Genomic DNA, 23912 nt, shown 5'->3' with positions numbered 1-23912 from the left:
ATGGGACAGAAATGTCCAAAATAGTCAGGTCTGTTTCCTGAAATAGTTACCTCTGTTCAAAATATTTTTAAGTAGTTGTGCTAGAAGGGACAGCTGCCGGGGACCTCAGGGCCGCTAGGTAATTTTGCCAGAGCGTCACTGGAATTCACGTTTAGGGCACTGGCTCTCTGGAGGTTTTTTGTTTTTTTTTTTCTTTTTGAGACAGAGTCTCGCTCTGTTGCCCGGGCTAGAGTGCCATGGCGTCAGCCTAGCTCACAGCAACCTCAAACTCTGGGGCTCAAGCGATCCTCCTGCCTCAGCCTCCCGAGTAGCTGGGACTACAGGCATGCGCCACCATGCCCGGGGAACTTTTTCTATATATGTATTTTTAGTTGGCCAGATAATTTCCTTCTATTTTTAGTAGAGACGGGGTCTCACTCTTGCCCAGGCTCGTCTCCAACTCCTGACCTTGAGGGATCCTCCTGCCTCAGCCTCCCAGAGTGCTAGGACTGCAGACGTGAGCCACCGCGCCCAGCCCAAGTATGGGTTTTTCTAAACTTAAAGCACCATGCAAATGTGTCGATCTCTAGTAGATGTAAATCTCCTTTACAGGAGTAATGGAGAAACTTAGTCTGAATCTCTGGCTTAATCAGATTATTTAGAAATATAAGAAAGTGTTGAATTTTAATTCTATCCTTACAGCTTCCCTTATTTCATAAACACTGATATTTTATTGCCACAGGCATGAGGCTTTTTAATATAAAGTGAATAAGAGCTTAGTCACTAAAGTTAGACTGCCTAAATTCCCATCTAAAATACATCTTTTACGAGCCATCTGCAAGTAACTTAACCTTTTTTGTGCCTCAGTTTCTGTAACTGTCAAATGGCTCAGTGGGAAGATTAATTACATAATCTGTGCCAACCGTCTGTAAGTGCCAGGCACCAGAAGGATACGGATGATGTGAGAAATACATGGATGGGCCGGGCACGGTGGCTCACCCCTGCAATCCTAGCACTCTGGGGGGCCAAGGCGGGTGGATTGCTCGAGGTCAGGAGTTCGAGACCAGCCTGAGCAAGTGCGAGACCCCATCTCTACTAAAAATAGAAAGAAATTATATGGCCAACTAAAAATCTAGATAGAAAAAATTAGCCAGGCATGGTGGCGCATGCCTGTAGTCCCAGCTACTCGGGAGGCTGAGGCAGGAGGATCGCTTAAGCTGAGGAGTCTGAGGTTGCTGTGAGCTAAGCTGACGCCACGGCACTCACTCTAGCCTGGGCAACAAAAAAAAGAAAAGAAAAGAAAAGAAAAAAAAAGAAATAGGAAGGAAATTTTGGGAAGTCACATGATCAAAGAAAATTTGAATACAAGCTAAAAGAAAAATACCAACATTTCAACATCCCTCATGGTTGAATCCAGCTGTAATTTCTGATTTGCAAAAGGAAGTAGTGATTCATTTCCGTTCATAATGGGCCCCAATGTACTAAGTTTCTCTTGCTTCACATAATCATAGACTCTAAAGGGAGCCGGGTGATGTGAATTAATAATATGGAGATTTGAAATTGTTTTTCTTCTTTTCAATTCTATTGACTATACTATGTAACCTTTTATGAATTTAGTATATTTCAAATTAATAAGAAAGATAATTTTCTTAATTAAAAATAACAAATTCACATCGAATTAGTCAATAGACACATTAACAACAAACTATGACTTATCCCATGAAGTAAAAAGTTAACTGTGGCAAACATACTCAGTTTCAATATTTTGAAAAGCTCCAAAAGGGAATGGCTATGTTGAACGTGGAAAGTGTAGTATAAATTTATGCAAAGGAAAATCATGGGGAGTATTTTGTGACACGTGTAGTTCTAGCAGGTATTTCTCGTCCACGACTGTCACTGTGGTTGGAAGCAGCTTCAGCTGTGTGTGCACCAGCACCGTGTGACAGTCTCGTTTTGGGCCATCACAGACCTCAGGGCGTGGCCCGGGCAGCCCACGGAGCCCACGTGCTGCTCCCCTGCCTGGCACATGGAGATGCCAAAGCCCTGAGACCCGGGACCACGCCTGGCCAGTGAAGGACGGGCCACGTGACACCCTGGAGGGACAGTCCAAGCACACATTCCTGAGACTCCTCAGAAGGTTCTGGGGGGAGCGTCAGGTGACCATAGAAGTGACCAACTCATTCCTACCCCGGCTTTCCCTCCTTCTCTGCGTGACGTACTGTATCAGTTGTCAGGTTCCATGGGACAAATTATCTGAAAATTTAGTGGCTTAAAACAACACATATTTATTCTCCCAATTTCTGTGCTCAACAATTCAGAGGCAGCTCAGCTGGGAGGTCCTGGCCCAGGGTCCCTCTGGAGGACGCAGTGAGCCAGGGCTGCACCGGTCAGAAGGCTCGGCCGGGGCTGGAGGATCCACTTCTGAGCCTGCTTGTGTGGTTGTGAGCAGGGACACACAACCACACGGTTTCTGGTCACACGGACTGCAAGATTGTGCAGCGAGGCAGCTGCTACAGCAAAGAGAAGCTCCTGCATCCTCAGCATCCTGCTGGCCCCTCTCCCCGGGGAGCCAGTGCAATGGGGGTCACATGGCCAGCGCCCCACTTGCTGGGCCTGTCCTGGAAATGCCCCTTCACAGAGCAGAGCTGTAGGGACGGTCGCCACCAGGTGGCGCCAAACTGCAGCTGGAACCAGAGCGGATTCGCCTTAGGCCTCCAGGACGCGTAGACCCAGCCGGCGACTCATTAACCTCGCACAATGCAACCTTGCATTTTAACCCCGACTTTGCAAAACCCCACCCAAGCAGTTGTGGCAAGATTTTACCATCATAAATAAAATATGGCTCTTATAGCCCAGATGAACTTTCAATAATGCTCATTTATGTGAAAACCAGACAGCACTTTATATTGATCTATTACAGAATTTGAGTTGTCAGCTCTACTTGATTATAGTTATAAGGAATAGAGGAGACACACCAAGACGCTAACAATACTTTTTAAATATTTTTTTTTTCTTTTTGAGACAGAGTCTCACTCTGTTGCCCGGGCTACAGTGCCGTGGCGTCGGCCTAGCTCACAGCAACCTCAGACTCCTGGGCTCAAACAGTCCTCCTGCCTCAGCCTCCCGAGTAGCTGGGACTACAGGCATGTGCCACCATGCCCGGCTAATTTTTTTTCTATATATATTTTTAATTGGCCAGATAATTTCTTTCTATTTTTAGTAGAAACGGGGTCTGGCTCTTGCTCAGGCTGGTCTCTAACTCCTGACCTCGAGCGATCCTCCCGCCTCGGCCTCCCAGAGTGCTAGGATCACAGGCGTGAGCCACTGTGCCGGCCTTAAAAATTTTTTTAAGACAGACAAAAGTGAATTTTAGAAAATGAACATCTTTCCAAATTATATGAACATTTTGTGGTAAGCAGGTTAATCTCCCACCATTTTAATTGTAAATCCAAGTGGCCTTGTCAGGGTTTCTATGTTGTCAGTGAGGAATGAGGATGTCTGTGGCATTGTGTCCTGTGGGTGTTCCACGCCGTGACCACAGTGACGTTTCTATTCTGACACACGTGGTGACAGCGGGGCTCAGGGGCAGTGTGGCTGCCGCAGTCTGGGAATGCCTGGTGTGCAGTCTCAGTGAGCAGGCTGGCTGACACCTGACACGCATCACTCCACTCATAGCCAACGTGCATTTAGTTTCCCCCACACTTCCAGCTTGCTTTGTTTTTAGCAGACACAAACATGCAATTAAAGTCTCCTTAATGTGATAAAAGTTTGAAATGTGGTGTAAATACAGGAAAAAAAGTTGAAAGACTACTTTTTATAAACTGTCGAACTTGCCCTACAAGTTTTGTCCCCTGAAAAAGCTGTGGGTCCTCTATGTTCCCCTGCATGGCCCTCTGAGAGGAGTCACGGCCACTCGGGATGGCCGTCTACTGCTGGATTTTCATTTTTGCCTTCTTATGGTAAACGTGTAGTGTGTGGACTTAGGAACACACACAACATAGTAGATACAGCATGAATAAGGCTAAATGTGGCTAAAAATATCCTTACCAGATACAGAAAGACCACTAATTATAAATTTAAATTCCATGCAAACACACATCCTTCTGCTCATTTGCTCTGAACTCTTTTTTATCAAATTATGCTGAGAGGTAAATATTAATAAAATATGCAAAGTTATATAACAAGTTTTCCCTCCAGTTTTGTTTCCCGTAGTAAAAATCTTGAATCACAGAAAAAGCAATTCTTTTTCTGTCTCCTATCACCTTTGTGGCTGGGAGAAAACTGCGTTTTTCATGCCAACCCTTGAATATTCTACTCACTATTGACCCAGTTAACTATTTTCCTAATCACCATAAAATATAATCATAAAACTGCTCTCTGTTGCCTCAAGAGTTGTTCCTGAAGTAAAAGCAGAAAAACATTGTTTATGTGAGGTCCCCATGTTGTTTGTGATACAGAGCTGCTGTTTGGAAAAGCTTCCATGAGATTCCTGCCTGTATCTTCAGGGGTAGCTGGGTACCTTAGTGATTGTAGGTGTCTACCAGCCTTAACTGAAAGTTCTTTTTCAAATGAGATAACAAGTATTTATATCTTGGTTTTATACAAGGAATTAAAAAAAAATTCTATTTGGAAGTTGACTTGCAGACATCAATATAAATGTAAATAACAAAGAAAAAAAATTGCTTAACCAAATTCCAAGAGTTTCTACTTGGGGAAGAGTCAGCTTTGAAGTTAATTTTTTTTTTTTTTTAACATGCTCCTCAGAACAGAACAGAATGGAGTTAAAGCTTTAACAAGCCTATTTGGAGTCTGCAGGGCTGCAGGTTGGCCGGCACCTGAGACAGATTTGGCGGGATGAGAGACAGCTCTGCTACCTGCTTAGAAGAAGAGAGAGCTGAGACTTCACAGGGAAGGGCGGATAGAGGGAGAACCACAGCCTGGTGATGGAGATGAGAGAGCAAGGAAAATGTTTTGTCACTTTGGAGTGAGATGCCATGTGTCGTGTGAGGCATGTTCCCTCATTGTCCTCCACAGAGTCATTAAAGTTGGTGTTGCTCACTTACGCTCTACAGGGAAGAATTCCTGCTGGAAAAAGCTGAAGTCCTGAATCCAGCTTTAAGGTCAGTATAAGCTGAAAGTAGCTGTCAGTAGAAGAAGAGATTACATGTGAGATGAGAAGGGATTTCAATAATGTGATTTTCAAGCTGGAGAATCTCTTCTTTACCTAAGACCCCACATTTCCCATAATTTGCATGGATAGAAAAAGAGGTTAGATTTCTTAAGAATAAATATTCATAGTATTTTAAAGAGAGGGGCCATACCCAGTGTGTGCCAGCCTGGGCTGGGCAGGGAGCAAGTCGTGAACACATGGTGCCTGAAGTACCTGCAACCTCTGAGACTGTGAATTACATAAACCAGTGGTTTGCATTTAGGTTGGTTTGGCTTGAATTTCTGCCACCTGCAGTGAAACAATCTCCCGCCTTTGCAGCGGAGAGCAATTTGGTCAGTGTCGGAAGCAGCCACGAGAGGGAGAACCGCAGGAAGGAGAGAGGCAGAGCAAAGCGCTGGTGTCCGCGGGAATCCGCGGCCGCTGTGAGCAGGCGGCAGAGGGTGAAAGTGCAAACCCAGGACCCTGGGCAGGGCCGGAGAGACAGGCACGGCCGGGCAGTCCCCAGGGAGGCCTGGGGGGGTGGCTGGGCCGGCAGCGTCAGGGCTGGAGGAGGAGGCCAGTGTATTAAGCGGTACATTAAGTTAAGAAGCTTAAATGTAAATTAAAAGTTTAAAAATATAGGATGATTATTAAAAATTTGGAAGAAAACCACATTTGAAGGATATAAAAGTCAAAGCAAACATTTATTTATTTATTTACTTAATTTTTGAAGACAGAGTCTCACTCTGTTGCCCAGGCTACAGTGCCATGGCATCAGCCTCGCTCACAGCAACCTCAGACTCCTGGGCTCAAGCGATCCTCCTGCCTCAGCCTCCCGAGTAGCTGGGACTACAGGCATGTGCCACCAGGCCTGGCTAATTTTTTTCTACTTTTAGTTGTTTGCCTAATTCCTTTCTATTTTTAGTAGAGACGGGGTCTCGCTCTTGCTCAGGCTGGTCTCGAACTCCTGACCTCAAGTGATCCTCCCGCCTTGGCCTCCCAGAGTGCTGGGATTACAGGCGTGAGCCACCGCGCCCGGCCAACAGTCTTAATTAAACAGACACACAGCGTTTTTACGTACACAACTCCTTCTGCACAGACACACACTCCATGCTATTATCACACAGTTCACAATTTACACTACATTTATACATGCTGCTTCTATAAACATGAGCGGCAATACACTTGTTTACAGTCCCTAAGAAAGAAGCTGAAATACAAAATATTAAGCCAATACAAGATTTTTAGTTATAATTTATTGACACTAAATCATTGAAGAATGGTGATTATAGTAACAAAAATAAGTGATAGACTACAATGGGGTTTGGAATGTTTTTGTTGAAATGATTTTTTCTGTAGTGTTCAGATTTCCTTTGTCTTCCTAATTTGGTTAATAGGATTTCCACCCCTCATTTTCCTTTAAATATTTTTGCCCTGTCTCCTAGAAGTTGTAGAAATTGATGTTTTACTCAATCTATTCATAAGGATAATGTACTTAAAAAGCTTAATGAAGCTTTTTAGCATAAATTTGTACAAAAAAGGGGTAGAGTGGGGGCAAGTTCACATGAGAGTGTGTTTGTTTTTCCATGGCCGTGTTCAGGGTGGGCTCTAAGCTCAGCAAGAGTGTTTACACTGTGAGACCCACACCCGGGAGCTTCCGTGTCCTTCCAAGGACAGGTAGAGAGAGAGTGTCAGAGTGAACCACCAGGCTTTTATGAAATTGCCCACATGAAACAGTTAGAAAAGCAGTTAGAAAGTTTCCCACAAAATCATCATCCGTTCTTAATTCTTTCATGCCTCAAAATGGGAGTCTCACAGCCTTGTCCAAGTTCCCAAAGTTCTAGAACTGTCCTTGATACGTGATCCACTTTACATGCAGCTGAAGTGGATTATGTATTTTCGTTTCTGTCTTCTCACTGTCTTCTGTTACTTTTAAACTCTCTATAAACACTTTGGAGTTTTTGCATACAGTTGTTAATCTTGAGAGACTTTTTTTAAAAAATTCCTTTTTTTAGAGGAAGCATGAAGAAATCGTCGTCAGAGTTCTCTGTGCCTCTTCGAAGCGCTGAATTCGGAGAGTTCATGGAAGCGCTTCATCCAGAAAGTGCCACTATGAGGTGGATGAAATGAAATGAAAGTAATCTTGGTACGATGAGAAAATTTAGCCTCAAATAAATCTTACAGGCGCTTACTAGTCAAGTCTTTAAACTATGAGTCACGGCCCATGATTAGTGGAGTATTCCTCCTCAGTTTTCAGTAACCATGAAGGTAATTTTTATAAAAGTAGTTATTACCCTGCCCACAGTGATAGCTGGGAAAGATAAACTCCCACGCAGGTAGGGGTGCGGGCCGGCTACGATCCGCGTGGGAAGCTGTAGGTGTCAGGACACCTTATGGGGGAGACCCGGCTCCTCCAGCCTCAGCATCACCAGCTGCTTTCTAGTTCCTCAGTTGGTCTGTTCTGTCTCTCTCTCAAATCCAACACAATGCTGCCAAAAGCAGTTTATAGTCCTTTATTTTTTTTGAGACAGAGTCTCTCTCTGTTGCCGAGCTAGAGTGTTGTGGTGTCAGCCTCGCTCACAGCAACCTCCAACTCCTGGGCTCAAGCGATCCTCCTGCCTCAGCCTCCTGAGTAGCTGGGACTACAGGTGTGCGCCACCATGCCTGGCTAATTTTTTCTATATATATTTTTGGTTGGCTAGCTAATTTCTTTCTATTTTTAGTAGAGACAGGGTCTTGCTCTTGCTCAGGCTGGTCTCAAACTCCCAATCTCAAGAGATCCACCTGTCTTGGCCTCCCAGAGTGCTGGGATTACAAGTGTGAGCCACCGCACCTGGCCCTTTCCTGTCTTTCTTTCTCTCTCTCTCTCTCTTTCTCTTTGTCTCTCTCTCTTTCTTCCTTTCTTTCTTCCTTCCTTCCTTTGCTTCTTTCTTTCTTTCTTCCTTTCTTTCTTTCTTTCTTTCTTTCTTTCTTTCTTTCTTTCTTTCTTTCTTTCTTTCCCAGTTGAGGTGTGGTCTTGCTGTATCACCATGCTGGTCTCCAACTCCTGGACTCAAGTGATCCTCCCTCTGCAGCCTCCTGAGTAGCTGGAACCCCAGGTCCACCCACTACACCCATCACTAATCATTGTTTCCAATCATCACCATCATCAAACTCATATATGTGAATTGCTTCCATTTATAGTTATTGTTATGCTACACAACAGTGATAATTTCATTAAATTGTACAAGCTAACCTTATTATAAACAACTTAATTCTGCAGTCAACTCTGTCCAAATGTGTTTATTCTTTATATTACACCATTTTTAATATCTATATTGAAAAAACCAGAGAGAATGATCACGAAAGCCTCTTGAATTTATGACATTTTCATTGTCTTTCTGCATCATAGTAGATGAAAGAGAGACTGTGTTATTAAATTGCATGAGATATTCTGCTTCACCCAACTAGACATATTATTACCAATAGAAATACTTATTAGCTTTATCCAGTAACAAAATATTGTGTTTAGTATGATACCAGTTATTATGTGACTAGAGAAGAAAAAAATTAGAGGAAAATTTTCAAATTTTCTGAAAATCATTGTCATCTTTGGAAATCACAGCCTAATACTAGAAGTTGCTTCTCTATTTTTTTTTCTTTTCATATAGTAAAGTTTTGTACTCCTTAAATTTGGCATAATTTCTATGTTTGGCATTTGTAATTTAAAAAGTTAAAGAAAAATTATTATTTTGGATCTTTGGCTACCTTTGACTTTCTGGCATCCTAGCATCTTTGTAAAATAGAGAAAATTTTCTTTAAAGTTGAAGTGATTCTTCTTAATGTCAAATATTTTAACAGCACAGTGAAATACACAATAAGATAGTTTTTCCTAAGACTTAATTACTCCTTCGCAATAAATTTGACGTTCAGGAATATAACTTTTTAATTGCACTGGGAGTCCAACCAGTTTCGGTCTTTGATACTTTGCTTGATAGCAGAACTAGTTAATATAATTCCGTGAGTAGCATCAAGTCAGAGTAGAACAATGTAGAACAATGTAAGAATCATATTTTTGGAATATTTTTCCCAATTATTCTATTATAGGTACCTTAAAAAGACTATTGATTTCATGCCATAAAAACCAATCAAAATGGAAATATGTTGTTTGCTATTTGGGATGATATCAAATTATAGACTCTTTTGCCTGGAAGGGGCTTTTAAGCATTATCTACACCAATCTTGTTTTTAGATAAAGGAACCGAAGCCCCCAGGAGTTAAATGAATCTGATGTGTAATGAGGGTGTTCGAACAAATGCCTGGAGAATAATGCACTGGTTTAAATTAAACTTCTGTAAACAGATTTCTCTCCTAGATGAATAAAATGACTTTCCATACAAGCTTTAAAATTATTCTGTGAGTTTCCATGTGCTGGAGGTAAAATTTTACATCTGTTATGTAATCTTCTAAGTCCTTTGGGATAAAACAGTGAGGGCCTCTCCCAAACTTCAGCTTAGTAAATGACTTTCCCTTAAAATAGCCATAAACTTAACCATTTTAGTAACTGTTTTCACAGTTCTAAAGTTCCTGTCTATTTCTGAGCGCATGAACCCCACAATACCAGAGTTGGAGTTAAGATCTGAATATCACATGCAAACAGCAGCCTGTAAATGAGGGTCATGGAAGGTGGAAATCACAGCTTAATATCAGAAGTTATTTTTCCATTTTAGTTTTTTTCTGTTTTTTTTTTTGAGGCAGAGGCTCGCTCTGTTGCCCGGGCTAGAGTGCCGTGACGTCAGCCTAGCTCACAGCAACCTCAAACTCCTGGGCTCAAGCGATCCTCCTGCTTCAGCCTCCCGAGGAGCTGGGACTACAGGCATGTGCCACCATGCCAGGCTAATTTTTCTATATATATATTTTTTTAGCTGTCCATATAATTTCTTTCTATTTTTAGTAGAGACAGTATCTCGCTCTTGCTCAGGCTGGTCTGGAACTCCTAAGCTCAAACAATCCTCCCACCTCAGCCTCCCAGAGTGCTAGGATGACAGGCATGAGCCACCGCGCCTGGCCTCCATTTTAGTTTTTCAGTTGAAAACCAGACAATGCTATAGAAAGAGGTCCCATGAAATACAGTGTATAGGGCTTCTAATACCCAGTCTGCTTTCCAATGGATGGAGGATGTTTAAATTATTCAATGTCGGTCTTACAGAATTTGGTCCAAAATGCCTGATTTCTAAGTTAACGTTCTTTGGGTGGTAAGACAGGAATGATGAGAGGCAGATTTAATGTTGAAAACAGGTATGATTCCTGAAGTCGGACGAGAAAGTATGTTCTTGTGTATTGAAAACAGGAAGGCGCACAGTTGTGGGGAGGGTCAAAGGCAAAGGGTGGAGTGTCAAAGAGTCCCCAGGGCTTCTCTACTCTGTCAACACCTGGACTTGCCTTGTAAAGACCAACACATCTTCGGGGCCTGGCTTGCAGTGATAACTGGACTTTGGTCCCAAACAGCTGCATTTCTGATTTAATCTACATCCGCGTTTCATCTCCATCCTTTCATCCTCTTCGCAAAGCAGATTTATGCCCATCCGCTGACCCAATTGTTTGCATGATTTATCCTCCTTTTGGCAGAATTTTCCAGAATAAAAGTTGGTTCCTGTCCTTAGGAAAAAGCAGAACTGTGATATTTTCATGGTTTAAATCATGTGCTGTCTGTACTAGAATTTAAAAAAAATAAATAAAAAGCACACACACAATAAAGGGGGAGAATCCATCAAAAATACATTAACTACCCATTTTTCTAAAATAATAGCCATCAAATACTGAAATCAGCTAGACAGACTTCTAATTGTCATGGGAGTTTGAATCTGAGAGGAGAAAGAACGCCATTCTTTTTTATGACAGTGAAAGGCCCAAGTGAACACCGAGGTTTTCTCCTAACACACTGGGCTAGGAAACAGTAGAGCAAATGCCCAAAGTATCGCCCTTCCAGTTTGAAATCCAGCCCTGGCACAGCCATCTCTGTCCTTGCAGTAATGTTACAGGTGAGGCTCTGAGGCTGTAATGGGAATATGCTCCCCAGTTTGACTCTCAGCAAAACAGTGTGGAGCAAAGTCTGGCAAGAGGCCAGGGCCTCCCTCCTCAGTGACTCTGCAGGGCTGTTGAATGTCACCAAGCCACAGAAAGCTGTCACCTCACAGACGGCATCTAGTTGGAACACCTCCCGAGGAAACTACTTGAACGGGACAAACATTGCCAGGTTGGCTTTATCACACTTTTAAGAAAAACTTTATGAGGGCAAAGGCTTTGAAAGTAAATTCCCCGACTGTGACAAGCACGTTCATTACCTCCGCTCAGCCCCCATTTGTCACTCGTGGTTTGGAGTCTGGGTACGGGGAGCTGAGCGGGAAGGACCCCGAGTCCGTGGCAGAGAGGGGAGTGCCTGGCATCGCTCCAGGAAGCAGGTGTGGACGCTCCTGGCCGTCACCTGGCCCAGCCCTGCGGTCGCCGACTCGCGAGACACCCCAAGGTCCAAGGGGACTCACCGTTGAGCGACGTGTCCAGCTCATCGCTACACACAAGCCGGGCCTGCCCTTTCCCAGGCCCAAGGAAGCTTGGCAACTTCCTTATCTCAGACTCTTTAACACTCTGGCTGGAATAGAGGAAACATTAAATGTGACTGTTTTCTTTTTCCCAGATGCAACTGAAAACGGCCCTGTCTTACTAAACCACTTTCATTTTCTCCCTCCCCCCTTCCTTCAGCCGCTCGCACCCCCAGACGTGTGAGATTAATTTCGGATCGATCACTTCAGGCACTTGGTCTTCCAGTTTTACTAACTTTTTTTCTAACTCATTTCCTTATTCTCCCCTGAAGGTAAATCTGTAAACAAAACGCTCTTCGGAGAACAGTTTAAATCATTTAGTCGGCATGCGGCCGGTTCCTGCACACAGTTCAGGCTCAGTGGTTGGATGGACGCAAGAAGCAGCCCAGTGACCCATGAGCCGGTGACGGGGGCACAGGTCACGGTGGCCCAGAGGGTCCTGCTCCCCTTTACACCCCGAATGGTGGGAAGCAGGGATAACAGGGTCAGCCCCGCTGTTTTAGAGACTCTCCCCCTTCACCAGCACCATTTCTACGTGGTGAACAGAAGTGGTGTCTTGGTCCATGTCCCACTGACTGGCATGGTTATTTCCATCCCACAGGTTTTTTGTTTGTTTGTTTTCTGAGACAGAGTCTCACTCTGTCGCCCGGGCTAGAGTGAGTGCCGTGGTGTCAGCCTCGCTCACAGCAACCTCAGACTCCTGGGCTCAAGCGATCCTCCTGCCTCAGCCTCCCGAGTAGCTGAGACTACAGGCATGCGCCACCATGCTCAGCTAATTTTTTCTATATATATTTTTTAGTTGGCCAGATAATTTCTATTTTTAGTAGAGACGGTATCTCGCTCTTGCTCAGGCTGATCTCGAACTTCTGACCTTGAGTGATCCTCCTACCTCAGCTTCCCAGAGTACTGGGATTACAGGCGTGAGCCACCGCGCCCAGCCCCATCCCACAGTTTTTAATGGAAACAACCTTACTGCCTGGATAGGCAGACTCTGAAATACGCCTCTGTGATTTCCCTGCACCTTTTCAATGCGATCATCAAATAAAGACGCGTGGCTTGAGGTGAGATGGCCCTCAGCACACTCTGGGAACATGTCAGTTCTAATAACGGTGATCACACTGTGCATTTGCATAGCACTCCGTAATATTAAAAGTACTTTCAGAAAAGGAAGTTATTATTTAGGCCTAAAGATTTCAGCCTGTAAGGATGGCTTAACTTTCAACCTTCTTGCAGTTGGCTGATGAATTTCCCCTTGCTCTTTTGATATGACACAAAATGGCATATTCTTGTGCAACATTAAGCTATTATTTTTCTCACCGGAAAGAAACTAATAGGGTAAATATCATTTTGTGTAAATTCAAAAGACTTTTAAAGAGCCATATTGAAAATACTTGAGAAGATCTTGAAACAATGATTGATATTTTCGTGTCAAATGGATGTTGTATTTTCCTATCAAACTTTAATAGCTCAGGGTAAGTACCAACTGTTTATTTTCTAAGTTCTGTTTTGATTTTTTTTTTTCAGTTGATTGCATGTGCAAGCTACATTGTGTTATGGACTATTTTTGCTCTTGAAAATTTTTGAAAATACAGAAAAGCATAAAGAAAAATATCACAAACCCTCATGACTTCAGCACCCAGGACTGATGCTTATAACATTTTGTAATAAAAAAAAAACCACAATGTTAAAGTTCCCTTTGAGATTTCTTGACTTCCCAGAGTGTGTTTGTGTGGAAGTGGAATCACAGAAGAGGACGGACTGTCGTTGGCTAACTAGCAGTGTCAGTCTGCTTTTCTGAAGTAGCCACCTCTGCTGTGATCAGAGCTCTGGTAGAGCACACGGTAGCCATCCGTCTGCCCCACGTCACCAACGTGCTGGCCTGCTACTCACCAGGCCTCTCTGGAAAAGGAATGCTCCAAAATAAACAAGTGGCGTGAATAACCAATAACAATCACTATCGGCCACTATGTCAGCTAACATTTTGTTCCTGAACTGGTACGAATTTATTACTTTGGGGAGATTTTCAGACAGTTTTCTAGTATGACAAGAAAAATACACCTAATCCCTGATTTTATGGTGCTAGTGAAGCAACACGGAGACTATAAATACAGTTTCCCCTCTAAGCAAGAAAACACTCAGCAACTGTTTAAAAGGTAACGGGCTGATTTCTAAATTCCTTTCAAGGGGGCCTGTTGAGATGGTGACCTGGCTCTAGCTCTCGCAGGGAAAGAAATAGGAAGGCAAAACACAGGAAGATTCCTAGAAATGAGTGCGTGACCTCTGAGGTCCTTACAGTAAATTAGACTAATTCTAAATCTATGTTGGTGTGTTTTGGCCTATGAAGCTCATATAACTTTTCCACTAAGTGGGCAGGTGGGTTTCCTGTAGTAGCCTGAAGCCGGGGATTGTTTTCTTGTGTTTCCATTGCAGCACAGAGACCCAGGGAATCCTCTGTGGTCTCTCACACAGGCTGTGAGTCTTTTATCTGAGTCGTGTTCGTATCTGAGCGCTGAATATTAACAGCCTCTTGGCAGCAGAGTGATTTTCTTTAAAAAGGGGTTTCCCTGTGTATGGGCGGATTAACCTTTCAAGATACGTGTTTATGCTCAAACCACTGAGCTACTGTTTGATTCAGAGTCAGAAAGACAGGTCTGCGTCCGACAGAGACCTCGTAGTGCGCTCGCCTAGACCCCAGAGGGACGTGCGGTGCACAGCACGGTGAGTAACACGATGCCTCCGTCCTTTGCTTTCATTTTGCTCACTTGCCAGAGTTCGCCATAGCTTGGATTTCTTTTTCAAATGGCTAAAGTGCCCGTATTAGAAAGACAGGTGTGATTGATTATGAACTCAGTCCTATTGGCAATTAAGATGGGGTTTTATATGTTGCAGGTGGGAAAGGAGCTAGAAGTTGGTGTAAATGTAAAAACCTGTGATGTGTCCTTTAAAAGTATTTATTTTAGAACTGTTGCTGGTTAGCTCTCTGTGCACATCTGAGAAACCAGGCTTTTGACATTTGACTGTATGCATCTTATCCTATGTGCTTTATTATTTCTAAAAATTCTGTAAACAATAAGTACTCACGAGTATTTAGTATGCTTGCCCTCTCAGGATACTGTGGTGCCTAATAATCTTGATGGAGTGATAAGTAGGGTGAGCATTCACCCCGTGTGTCTATTGTGGGATATTTTCCTTGTATTCTTCATGGTAACCACGTAATCGTGCAGATGGGGACCATGAAACAGTGTAAAGCATGTATTTCTAAATGTAAAGCTACTGGACTATTTTATTTAAATAGTCAAATTTTCCAAAGGAGATTGGAAAATAAACTTCCCGAGGAAGAATTTAAGTGTAAGCAGTCAAACCGTCCTCCAAGGGAGCTGAGTTGTCAAAGCCAGCAGAAGACAAAGGCAGGCTGGATGATAAGGGGCACAGCGATGATGCCCCATTAGGACAGCGACAGTCAGTTTCGGGCCCTGATGACTTCATCCCTCTCGGGGATCTCAGGCACCGTCCTGTCCCAGAGATGCCCAGAGTGTCCAGACCTGTCCCCACGGTGGACGCTGCGTGGGGCCTCCCCATAGGGGCAGGAAGCCAGTATTTGTGGAATAGATCACGGTTAACAGACTATTTTCAGAGATGGTCTTCTTAATATTTTGAGGCTTTTTTTAATTTACAATTTTTAATTGTAATAGATTTTTAAAGTCCAGGAGATAAAAGAAAATATACCTCCTGATTTTCCCCTCCTCCTTTCACTCTCGGTCCCTGTCCCTGTCTCTCTCTGTCCCTCCGTGTCTCTGTCTCCCCTCCACTTGCTCTCTCTCCACCAACTGTACATCTAATTAATACGTCATCAGCTGCTGGTACGACTTGCCCACGGATATTTGCAGCCACTGCCCCAGTTCCCAATTTTACTGAAGTTAATGAGGCATGAATGAAGAAAAATAATAATTTTTAAACATGGGAAATTGAACGTTAAACTCAGCTCCTGCTGTTAAAGAAACCTAAAACACAAAGCAGCCAAAGAGCCCTGTGGAACAGTGTGGAAGAGACAGGCAAGAGTCCCCGGTACTTAATCAATCAATCAATCAAAGCTTAATCAATAGAGGTCTCTCATTCCTTAACAGGCCTGTGGGTCTCTTTATCCAGGCGGTGGGGACGGGGCTGAAGGAGGTGGGCAGAGGGGAGGCAAAGACACTTTCGCAGTTTTTTGCCAGCTCAATATTTCTTGCCAAGATAAAACCTTAGGCCTCACTTTAACTGTTTTCAAAAATTACTTTATAATGCTTTACTCTTTAGCTCTTTAACTATTAATTTCTAAACATCGATCTCTCATTAAGATTAGATAATAAAGAATTCTCAGAGGAAAACCTGTTAGTTGTTTTCCTATCTGTTTGGAGTTGTGACAATTTAGCTCTTTCAAAGATTTGTTTCCTGAGCGATGAGGCTGTAGAATAAAAGAAACTCACTTTTCACACACATGTCCTCAAGTCTTGAAAAAAGCAAGGATAAAAAATGTCTTTCTACTGAAATTGTGCAGAGCATGAGTAAAAAATCAATTTTATTTGAAAACACGGCCAAGATTAAATATCCCTAGGGTTTTAAAATAAAAACACCATATGGAGAAAATTGTTCTGGTGGTTGCAACGCACAGTCCAAACAAATGAATCCTTTGATTGATCTAAGAATGTAGAAAACCTTGGATAACAGAGAAACTGCCACACTGGGGCAGTTAGTACACAGTTAATAGATTATTGTGTTAAGTAATCAAAATTAACCATCCTCTGCCTTTGCTAACATGACATGTGTTCTGTAAGAAGAAAGGGCATCATCTGTAATGTAGTATTAAGTAGCATAATTGATAAAATGCATTTGAAAGTAAATGACCCCTTTCACAGTCATAAGTTATATCCTTTTTTTTTTTTTTTGAGACAGAGTCTCACTCTGTTGCCCAGGCTGGAGTGAGTGCCGTGGCGTCAGCCTCGCTCACAGCAACCTCAAACTCCTGGGCTCAAGCGATCCTCCTGCCTCAGCCTCCCGAGTAGCTGGGACTACAGGCATGTGCCACCATGCCTGGCTAATTTTTTCTCTATATATTTTTAGTTGTCCAGATAATTTCTTTCTATTTTTAGTAGAGACAGGGTCTCACTCTTGCTCAGGCTGGTCTCGAACTCCTGACCTCGAGCGATCCTCCTGCCTCGGCCTCCCAGAGTGTTAGGATTGCAGGCGTGAGCCACTGCGCCCAGCCATAAGTTATATCTTAAATTGCAAATATGTTGAAATGTTTCCTTTTGGTGTCAATAAATGTAGATAAAGACGAGGTTATGGCCAGATGGGACTCAGAGTGTGTGCTTAGCTACTACATTCAGCCCACTCTTCAGTATGTTGCCATATTCACTTGTTTTCTTCAATATTACAGAATACATTGCCATTTTTCACAAACTCTTTACTTACAAAGTTCAAAAATCTTCTGGAAAGATAGCTTACATTTTTTTAATTACAAAAGGCAAAACAACTGTAGATATTAAAATAAGAACATTTGTTCAGCTTAACTGGAAAATGTATATCCCTTTTTAATTTTTTCTTGTAGAGAGAAACAAAATATAGAAACAGTATCAAGACAATCAAATTTTATTTATAATGAAATGAATACGTAACATCATTTAACTGGAAAAAATGAGTAGAAAGATTCTTAACTTTAAAGTATTTAATGTAGACAAATTTAATCCTGCCTAGATAAGGGTCAAAACGATAAGATTAATTTCTAATTTGATTAGAAATTAAAAATTTCTAATTTCTGATGCTTGTTTAAAAACAAGAAAAAAAATAAAATAAAATAACCATAAATGTTAACACTGAAATAGAATTAATTTGAGAGGATCTTGAATTTTGCAGGTAAAAGTCAAAGGGTAGATTCTGTATCTGAAATCCAGTGCTGAGGGACAAGTCTCATCTCAACTTTTCACTATCAGCAGAGAGTATTAATTAGAATTACAGAGCTGAGATTGGTCGTTATTACTCCTCATTGTACCTCAACAGTCATTTATTTTCATCTGAGGAATTGAGACAGCAGAGTCTTTTGTGTTCCTTAATCTTGGGATAATCACCGGGATGTTAATATTACAAGCCGATGTCTGTGTAGCCCTAGGTATTTAGATTTAGCACAACTAATTGACTTTGATAATAATAATAATGATATATTACTTTTTGAAGGAATAGTTTCTGATATGACTTCTGTTGCTAAAAATTTGGTGCAGGTCAGAATACACTATAGTCTTTCCTTGCAGTGGCTCATGATGTGTTTTGGTAACAGGAGTAGAAAAAATTGTGTAACGATTATGCAGATACCTGCTGGGCTAGATGGTACAGGAGCTAAGAAAGGTGTTCTAGGATATAGCTGTGATGTCCACGCCTTATCCTCTGAATCTACAAGGCAATGATGAAATGCAGGTGAGATAACAAGGCATTTACCTTTTCTTTTAGTTTTTTGTGGTGCCCTGTATTCCCAGCCATCTTTTGACTTTCTCATGAAATAATTAGAGCTAATCCAACAGTAAAGTTTGAATTATTTTTGTACAAGACTAGGTCTTAATTTGGCCCTTACTTGCTAAGATGCATTCAAAATTAATATATAATTGTAAATAAAATTTATTACTTGGAAACAAAATCTAGTGTATAAATATTTCTGATAAATTGGCTGAAGTTGGCCTTTACTACCCTTTCAAGTGTGTGAGGATCTTCCGGAAGACGGTCAGCAGAAGCCTAAGGATGGCCAAGGCTGGCTCACCTCTAAAGGATATGAAAAAGATCCTTTTTTTTTTTAAACAAGTTTCACCTGAAGCATATTCCCATAAAACAAGCACATCCTTAATACCACATTTTGTGATTTTTTTTCAGCAGAACAACCAACATTCATAAATAATAATGTATCTAAAAATATTCATGTTCCATAAAAATCACTTTATCTACAGGCTTTCCAGTGAGTTTTGAAGATTAAACAAGATTTCAGTTTCATCACCTGTGTTTAGAGCTTGCTATTTGCCAGGCAGCACTAGAAAAATGATCTTGTAGTGCAGTTGAACTGGAAGTTGCTTTTAAATGCAGCTGCTTGTCTAAATCACTGTAATTTTTTCTTTGAAGAAGGGAAGTATCATCCTCACTTTGCAGGTGAGGACACTGAAGCTCAGAGTGTTTAAGCTCAAAGTGACAGAGCTTGGAATAGATTGGAATCCACATCTTTTGACTGTGGATCCGATCATCCTTTTAATAGACATGTTTTAAAAAGTTAGTTTGTAATTTGGGGAACTTTAATAAAATTCTTCAGTAGAAACTCACAATAAGGAACATTTCCCAAAATAGAGCTGAGTACAGACCCAGAGTAAGAACATGTTGGTCTTGCTGCAGAATGAGGGACTATTTTGTGGGCAACAATATCTTCTGCACAGGGTAGCAATAGCTCGTTGGTAATATTTATTTCACTGAGCCTCTAAGACCCATGCATCAAGAGCGATATTACAATAATCCTAAAATGACCAATTTTCACAGCATGTAAGGATGGGAAGGACTCTTAGCCATGATAATGCCCAACCTGTTCCCATTTCAGAGATGGTGATAAACATCTTATTCAGGGACAAGCGAATTTAGTGATAGCCCTGGTGACAGACAGAGTCTTGGTCTCCTGACTCCTAGTTCAAGAACTTTTCCAGTTTCGGTGCCCAAATGTCAGTTGTGCATATAGAAGAAATGCGGGTGCCCTGATGTGATTGAGCTACAGAGAATCTGTGGTGGAGAAAAAGCTTTATTGCTATAAAACAAAAGGACTTCTTAGAAGGAAATAGGTGATAAAAGTCCCTGATTTGACACCTTTCTAAGAAATATGAAATGAAAAAAAAAAAAACCTATGGCTCTTTTGGGTATTTCTTTCTTTTGGTTTAGCCAAATGTGTAGCCAAAAATCGCCTCATTCTCAATTGCCCTTGAGCCTTTCCTGTAAATGAGCGTGGTGTCTGATTTTCCTCTTCTCCAATTTTTCCACACTGCCATCAAACTCCTTAAGTACCTTTTTGGCATAAAAGGATATTTTCTAGAGGAAACAAATGAATGAAAACTTACAACATATGCTTTTTTTTTAATGACATCATCATATTCTCAAAAACCTTGAACATTTGGCTAATTTTGCACAGTAATTATCTAAAATATTTTAATGGTATCTTAACCTCACACATATAAGTTTAGATTAGTCTTATAGTCACCTGATATGCTTCATTGTTCCTGTTTCTAGCCTAAGTGGAGTCCTTTTGATTATTTTCTTTTTTAATATTTTTGGAGATACAATGACTGATCTCGGGATAAAGCTTCTTGAACATACACACTGGTTATTTTAGGTATAAAGAGTGACTTACGATGGCTCACACCTGTAATCCTAGCACTCAGGGAGGCCAAGGTGGGAGGATCGCTCAAGGTCAGGAGTTCAAAACCAGCCTGAGGAAGAGCGAGACCCCGGCTCTACTAAAAATAGAAAGAAATTATCTGGCCAACTAAAAATATATAGAGAGAGAAAATTAGCCAGGCATGGTGGCGCATGCCTGTAGTCCCAGCTCCTCAGGAGGCTGAGGCAGGAGGATTGCTTAAGCCCAGGAGTTTAAGGTTGCTGTGAACGAGGCTGACACCACGGCACTCTAGCCCAGGCAACAAAGCGAGACTCTGTCAAAAAAAAAAAAAGAAATTAAGGAACCACAGCCAGAGGTAACTGCCGTGTGCTACTAGAATGAGGCGTCCAGACCACGGTGTGTCCTGGTTTGTCTAAGCAGGGGTCCCGTTCCCAGGTCTCCACACCAGTCAGCAAAAGTTCAGGACGTGCATGACCCACCCCCCCATCCCCACCCCCGCATCTAGGCTGATTCTGGGCTTCTGCTCAGTGGAAAATTAGGAGAGAAAACTGCAGCAGAATTCTTTATATTACGGTTTGATGCCACCCTGACTCGTAATTAGTGGAGATAAAGTTAGAGACGCACCCAAATGTTTTCTCAATCCTGGCCTTCTGTTGTTTATTTCCTCTGAAAGAAATGAGGCAATGATATTGACAAGGCCTGTGTCCTCAGGGTGGGCTTTATTTTATTTATTTGCTTCCACTTGAAAGAGAAGCCCTTTGATTGCAGAGTATCTTTTGTCCAATTGTCTCCTTTGTCACTGTTTGGTTAGAAAAACACTTCTGTCAGTAGAAATGGAAAGAATTCTGGTGGAAATAGATCAATTGGAGATTATCATTATGCCTGAGATGTTGGCTTTTCCGATTATCACCAGTTGATACTGTTACTTCCTGACAAAATAATAACAAATGTAAAATTCCAGCCCAGGAAAAGGCAATTTAGGAAGGAATTACAATGTTCAGTACAATAATTAATACCTTTGAGGCAGTACCTGTCTTGTCTGTTTCCAGTGCCTTGGAGGTATTATTTGTGAATCTTAAACTATAAAATTTTAAGTCTGGAGATTTCTCTTTCCACATGGCATTTTTGGAGGGTTTACCACCAGAGTTCAAATAATGCAATGGTACTGCTTAAGAAATATATTTTCACAAGGTGTATTTGTAATGTAAAAGTTTTGTATATTACTTTAAAATATATTAGTATAAAAACAGATCGCATTTTACCTCAAATTTAAAACTTCGTCTGTATGATGTTTAATTATGGAACAATCATAGAAAGTCATGGACTAGGAGTCAGATGGCTTGGTGTCTAATCCTAGCTCAGCCGTTCATTGGCCCAGTCATTTGTCCTCTCAGGACTTACGTCTCCTTTATGGTAAAATGATGGTGTTGTGATTCCTGGAGTGTTCTCTAAAGTGTTAAGTTCTATGATTCCCTGATGCGCTAGGATCCATGTATACTTTCAGATATGCTGGGAAATTTAGCATTTTTAAAAGTAATTTTAGGAATAATAAAACAACTGAGGACATTTAAAAACCCTTCCTACAAGTTTATTTCATTTCATTTATTAATTCAATTTTTAAAACTTCATCTTTCAGAAATAGAAGTCACTCTGTCAGGCAGCATGTCACTTGCCTTCCTGTTCAATGAATTTGTGAAATTGTGTACCACCTCCCGAGTGCCACGTAAGGGGCGGGCGGTCTTGCAATCCTGCATAGTTATTAATAAAAGATAGCTGTTCTAGTTGGTGGTCCACCTCCTACAACAGTCCTGACAGACACTGGCTTTCATCTCGTAACTGGCGACCATGGTGGTAACAGATGACTTTCAAACAGCTGTCACAAGCTGAAAACAAAGCAAAAAAAGCCACCCTCCCACACTATATACAGACAGCTTGCCAATAGCTGAAATGAATCCTTCCTGGAGTATTTTAACAAATGTTGTTTTCTTCTTTCTTTCTTTCTTTCTTTCTTTCTTTCTTTTTTTTTTTTTTGGATGCTGTTACAATTAAACAGAAACATAAAACTCAGACAAGCCGGCTTCATGTTTCCCATAAACCTAACTCCCTAAATTTTCTAATGGGATCACAGCAATGAGTGGTTTCCAGATGCATTTAAAATGTGTTAATTGCCTGCATGAATTGGCTTTTAAAACCTACACAAATCTTCAAATTCTTCAACCTCAAGATTCTACTGGAAGTCCCATGAGGTGCTGTGCTGTCTTGGTAATGTTTGTCCACAGTTCAGTGCTTAGGTTGCAAATTATATCAAATAGAGAAAATGGGAAATGAAAAAATTCTGTGTCTTAAGCACACTTTTTCCTCCTCCTCTTATAATGATCGCATCACCAGAGCCCTTGTTATTCTGAAAATCATGAAAATAATCATTCATTCCTACTGGAGAAAAAGCTGGTGTGGATGCCCTTCCACGAAGAAGGCTGTTGGTGTCCTGGGTCATTTCTGGAGAACTCATTTCTGTCCTGCGGTTAATTAAACTACAAACACATCCATCTGACAACTTGGACAACTTTTCCACTCTCTGTGTTGGAATGTCTGGCTTTCTCTCATTTGCTCCTGGACAATTTCTACCTGTCATGAGCATCTTCCTTAACTGAAAGCCCCGAGCCTGTGTTTACACCCAGTGTTTTACCTTTGATTAGGACCCGGCAGAAGGTAAGCTTGTGGTCTGTCTTCTCGCATCTGGCTGGGCTGAAAACAAGACATGAGAATAAAAACATGGCTTTTGATGAAAAAAACGCATTAATTTAACAGGTGATTTTTCTTTCAGTGACTGACATAGTAAACTTCATTTGAGACACGTCTGAGCCTCACGTCCTTCAATTTTTTTTCTTTTAGATTCCGTGCGGACAGCTCATGAACAAAGATGAGAAACTGGTGGTGTTCACCACTCCGTATGAAGACTCTGAAAGGTAATAACAACACTTTGTTTAGAAGTTATAAGCCTCTCATAGTGATATTCTAATGAGAGCTCCTCTGTTTTCTGACAAAGATGGTGAGTTTATTAAGAGTGGATGAGCACCTATCAGGTGGAGCCTTGCAGAAAAGACAGAAACAGATGAGGTGACAGTGAGGGACAAGAATCATGGTAGATAATGAAGGTTATTTGATTTATAAAGTATTTGGCAAATTTCCATTGACAAACCTTGATACTTAGTTTGATTTCTCTTTAATGGCACAAATTTTCTCCTAGGAAACAACTCTGTTTTAGGAATAAGGTGAAGAAGTAGCTGTATCTTTCCTCCTGATTTGTTTAATCCTTAGCTCAGATATATAGCAAGAAGTTGACTAAGTTCCTTATGAAAAAATTCCTTCCTCAGCCGCTTTCCACATTCTTCCAGTCTTTCAAGGTTTTGCTCAAGCTTCACTCTACTTGTTGGGCCCCAGAATTATGTCTTTGATTTCTTATTTGGCACCTTTTATGTGCACGATACCCTGCTACGTGCTTGCAGGAGAAGAATCAGATGCGGATCCTACGCTCTAGCTGTTTGCAGTATAGAAGCGCAAGGCCATGCACACAGCTAAGTACAATATACAGTGGGATGTTTTGCCGCATAAGGAGACACAGACAACCTGCCCTGGGAAATCTGAGGAAAGTAGATTGCTAGAGGTTAGGACAGGGTGCAAGAAGAAGCTGTTGGACCCAATTTCTGGCAAAGGGAAAATGAGGAGAAAGATGGAATAAGAGAAGGGGAGAGTATTCCAGACTGAAGGCAGAGTGTGCACAGAGGTGTGGTGGCAGGAGAGTCGAGTGCTGGCATCAAGA

The 23912-nt window shown here is 41.7% G+C and overlaps 1 long non-coding RNA gene across 8 annotated transcripts in view; it reads right to left on the bottom strand.

Annotated features, from left to right (window-relative positions):
- Positions 1-18478: 18478 nt before the first annotated feature.
- LOC123630020 overlaps positions 18479-23912 on the bottom strand; it is a 22589-nt gene continuing 17155 nt past the window's right edge. For 3 of the 8 annotated variants that reach the window (XR_006732539.1, XR_006732542.1, XR_006732540.1), the window contains 3 exons: positions 22925-23051; positions 22779-22837; positions 20782-20891 (listed from right to left, as the gene is read on the bottom strand). This is a non-coding gene — a long non-coding RNA (uncharacterized LOC123630020). Of the gene's footprint in view, positions 18493-20365; positions 20406-20716; positions 20892-21659; positions 21976-22778; positions 22838-22924; positions 23052-23912 lie in introns of those variants that run through there. The other 5 variants (XR_006732538.1, XR_006732544.1, XR_006732545.1 and 2 more) reach the window with 5 other exon arrangements.

This window comes from Lemur catta, unplaced genomic scaffold (assembly GCF_020740605.2).
Source record: "Lemur catta isolate mLemCat1 unplaced genomic scaffold, mLemCat1.pri scaffold_67_ctg1, whole genome shotgun sequence".
NCBI classification, from domain to species: domain Eukaryota; kingdom Metazoa; phylum Chordata; class Mammalia; order Primates; family Lemuridae; genus Lemur; species Lemur catta.
Note: the sequence above shows the minus strand (reverse complement) of the source record. Positions and strands in the feature narration are given on the sequence as shown.